At 46.7% G+C, this 4,479-nt stretch overlaps 1 pseudogene; it reads right to left on the bottom strand.

Annotated features, from left to right (window-relative positions):
• Positions 1-769: 769 nt before the first annotated feature.
• On the bottom strand, positions 770-2,774 carry LOC114005874 (histone H3.3C-like; annotated as a pseudogene).
• Positions 2,775-4,479: the final 1,705 nt, after the last annotated feature.

Below are 4,479 nucleotides of genomic sequence, written 5' to 3'. Positions count from 1 at the left end.
AGGGGGATGGCCACGCCGCAATCCCTTCTCCTTCTTTCTCCTCTCGGGATCTTGGGCACGCATGCACACATGCCTGGCGTGCCTTTAAGCCACCGGGTCCAAGATTTGATCCACGGTCGACTACATGGGAGTCCAGCGACATAGCCATTATGCTAACTGCTGGTCTCCAGACATATTTCTTAGAGGCCTTTTCCGACCAGGTGACGATGACCTCTTCTTCTACAAGATCTTCATCATACATCTCCTTCAAGATGTGTGGAATCTTGGAGAGAAGGTGAGCGTGATGCATTGCTACCACACACTCCAAAGCATGGAGAAGGTACCGCTGAGCTTTCTTGTTGTTGTGAGAGAATCGTAGGAAATGGCGCCTATATTTCTTAATTTGTTCTCTAATCTTCTCATTAAAAAGAACTTCAGTCAGCACAAGAGGGCCTGTGGCTTTTACATCCAGTCTTTCTGCTTCAGCAACAATTTCTTTGACAGATGAGTCAATAATACCCTCTTCTTTCTTTCTCTTTCTTTTTTTCTTCTTTCTTTCTTTCTTTTTTTCTTTCTTTTTTTTAGTTTAATTTATTTTAATAGCAAACTTACAGGAACAGCATAGAAGACAGACAACATTAAAAATATATACTTGCATGTAGGACAACCCAGTTAGAAAAGTATAGTGAATGGATGGAAACTATTGTATGATAAAAATGCTACAAACACCGTTTATTTGCCGTCAGTAAGAAATTTACTTGTTTTTTAAAAAATGCAAATGCTGGCATTGTCCAGAAAAATTTAACAGGTTTATTTATAATCGTTATAAAGTTGAACTGCTGAAACTTGTTCACTAAAACATTTTGACTTGCATTAATGCTTTATACATCCCCACATTTATATTAAAAATCCACACACAAAAGAAAATGGAAAAACGGCCAATACCCGATTTCTGTCCCCTATTTTCCACTCGCAATCATATACTTAGGTACCTTTTGACCCCATGGGGGAAAAAAAAATCTAACGTTCAGAACTACCAATAACAGGAAGAAGAGAAAAAAAATTTTTTTTTTTCAGAATGAAATGTTTCCCATCATAGTGGATTCTTAAGCACATTCTCCACGTATGCAGCGTGCTAGGTGGATGCCTTTTGGCATAATTGTTACACATTTGGCATGGATAGCACACAGGTTGGTATCTTCGAAAAGGTCAACCAAGTAGGCCTCACTTGGCTCCTGCAAAGCCCCAATAGCTGAGCTCTGGAAGTGCAGATCTGTTTTGAAATCCTGAGCAATTTCTCGCACCAGATGCTGGAAAGGAAGTTTACGAATCAGAAGTTCAGTGGACTTCGATAACATCTAATTTCACGGAGTGCCACAGTACCAGGCCTGTAACGATGAGGTTTCTTCACCCGTCCAGTAGAGGGCGCACTCTTGCGAGTGGCTTTTATTTTTTTATTTTTTAATTTATTTTATTTATTTATTTTTTTTTGGAGAGATTTTCACTGTAGGGCGCGTGCGCTCGCCAGACAGACAGAGAGAGACATAGAGACAGAAAGCGAGAAATCACCCCCCAGGGGGGATGGTCACGCCGCAATCCCTTCTCCATTCTCCTCTCGGGATCTTGGGCACGCATGCACACGCGCCCGGCGTGAGTTTTAAGCCACCGGGTCCGGGACGTGAACCGCGGTCGACTACGTGGGAGTCCAGCGACATAGCCATTACGCTAACTGATGGTTCCCGCGAGTGGCTTTTGTAGTCAGTTGCTTCCTGGGTGCTTTACCCTGGGTGGATTTGCGGGCTGTCTGCTTTGTATGAGCCATGGTATAGAGACCTCTTCACTTACCCCCCTTCTTTGGCTGGAGCTGGGCGAGCTAGAGGTGGCGCTGGCATTGGAGAGCGCTGACCTCTCTTTCTTTTTCTTAACAAAAGTCAAACAAGATTTTGACTCGCTCTTCAACAGTTCATTCCAAATCATCACTGAGTGTCAGAACTTTTGCGTGGTCACTGGTTTAATCCATTCTACGTCTTTGGACTTCCTCAGTTGTATCCTCCCCCCCAGTCACCATCCTCCTCTTCTTCCAGAGCATGTGGAGGAGGACTTACTTCATTTGGTGGTGGTGGAGGTGGTGGTGCTGGTGTTGTTGTTGTTGTTGATGGTGTCTCGCTGCTGGATACAGAGCCATTTTCCTTATCTTTGCCTTTTCTAGTTTTCTTTCTTTCCTGTACCCTTGTCACTATTCTCTCAAACAAAGTATTTGCAATGCTAAGCAGATTCACCAAAGAGCACACAGAAACAGCACCAACCTCTGTCCAAAAGCTTGAGGAGCTTTTCAAAGATGGGCTTTCTTTGACAGAGACCTTTATCGAAGTCCACTGAACTCCTGATGGTGCCTGGGCCGTGGCCAGGTGGTTATGGTACAAATATCTTTTGGATAGGTCCCTGCTCCTTCACTGGAGGGCATAGGCCTCAGGAGTTTTATGGTGGCCTCATACAGGTGGCACTCTGTCAGATCCCTGGGCCTCCAGACTCGGGACTCTCCCTGCCCTTCCAAATACCACCCGAGCACAAGGGCCCTTGAATCCCCTTTGTGATGATTTGAGTACTCAGACAGTGATATCCCAGCTCTGCAGAGGCCAGATTCACAAGGGAGTTCTGTTCCATCGCTTAGTGGCTCGGCCTCTCTGTGCCCCCTCTGATGGGCTCACAGCACCCCAACTCCAGATACGAGACATCTAGGACAACCTTACAATCTGGGCCTAGCTCTTTTTTTTTGGAGAGGTTTCGCTATAGGGCGCGTGCGCTCGCTAGACAGACAGAGAGAGACATAGAGACAGAAAGCGAGAAATCACCCCCCAGGGGGGGATGGTCACACCGCAATCCCTTCTCCTCCTCCATTCTCCTCTTGGGATCTTGGGCACGCACGCACATGCGCCCGGCGTGAGTTTTAAGCCACCGGGTCCGGGACGCGAACCACGGTAGACTACGTGGGAGTCCAGCGACATAACCATTACGCTATCTGCTGGTTCCCAGGGCTTAGTTCTTTAGAGGCTTGAAGTCCATCCTGGACCCAGGGCCACATACAAGGCAAACCTCTCATGGTCTCTGATAGCTGCACATGCTTCTGCTGTCCTGGAGAAGAGACAGCTTTGCACCCAGACATTTGGTGCGAGTCTCCATGACAGGCACTTGTCCCACGTATCCAGCCCCTGCCATCAGCCCACAGCCAAGCCCTTTGCAACCCCTTCCCTCACCACAGATTGCTCTGGGCTCCCCCAGTAGGACTCCCCCTCCCTCTGATGCCACCATTGCCAAACCTCCTGGCTCATAGCCTCTCGATGGCATTCTGTTCTGGCTAACTCAATGTGGGGGTCGCCCTGGACACCACCCATTGAAGTCTTATCCATGGAAGATGTTGTGTCTCCCACTCCATACCACCAAGGGTCATCAAGAGCATGGGGGAGAGGAGACACCATGGGGCCTCCCCGCAACTCCATTTATTGAGAGGTTTTTGCTATAGGGCGCACGCGCTCGCCAGAAAGACAGAAATCACCGCCCCCTCCCCACCCCAGGGAGAATAGTCATGCTCCAAACCCCTTCTCCTCCATTCTCCTCTCAGAATTTTTGGGCATGCATGCACATGTGCCCGGTGTGAGTTTTAAGCCACCGGGTCTGGGACTCGAACTGTGGTTGACTATGTGTGAGTTCAGCGATCTAACCATTATACCATCTGCTGGTCCCCCATCCTTACTTTTCAGTGACCCACTGTGCCAAGCCTAATGAATGTATGCACACAATGTTTTACTGACTTTGAAAATAAGCAGAAATGACTGTCACAAGAAAAATAAAGGAGTATGTTTCAGGATAGCCAGTGCCACGGTGGTTAAGGTGGCTGGATCCTACGTGACCGACCATACAGTTTGAGTCCCATACCCGGTGGCTTGAAAAACACCAGGCGTGTGTGTGTGTGTGTATGTGTGTCCAAAATCCGGAAAGGAGGAATGGAGAAGGAATTGTGGTGTGACCATCCCCTCTGGGAAGTCCTTTCTCATTCTCTCTCTGTGTCTGTCTCTGGCAAGTGCATGTGCCTTATGGCAAAAAACTAAAAAATCTAAAAATAAATAAATACATAAATAAAATATGCATTTATAAATTGAATTTTCCCCCTTTCTTTGCCTTACAAAATCTGTTCGGCACTGCAGTGAATGATTAATACCTGCTTTCCTTCATAGTGAGGGGTCTCAAATTTCCCATTTTGGTTTTCCTCTAATGAGGATTTTTTTTTTTCACCCAGCTCCAGCCTAGGCTTTAATGAGAGGGGTTGTGAAATAATGTTCATGTTGGGGTCACATTCCAGGCCTCTTAAGTCAGAGTCTCTGGGAATGGCGCCTTAACATCTATTCTTTTACAGATGCTCCACAGGAAATTTGATGCCCAGCTGAGGTTGGGAAACACAAGCACACCTCCCACTTCATCTGGTTTGTGTTTATAAATATATTT

Source organism: Tupaia chinensis, unplaced genomic scaffold (assembly GCF_000334495.1).
Source record: "Tupaia chinensis unplaced genomic scaffold, TupChi_1.0 Scaffold144692_1, whole genome shotgun sequence".
In the NCBI taxonomy this organism is placed as follows: domain Eukaryota; kingdom Metazoa; phylum Chordata; class Mammalia; order Scandentia; family Tupaiidae; genus Tupaia; species Tupaia belangeri.
This window is presented reverse-complemented; position numbering and strand designations above follow the sequence as displayed.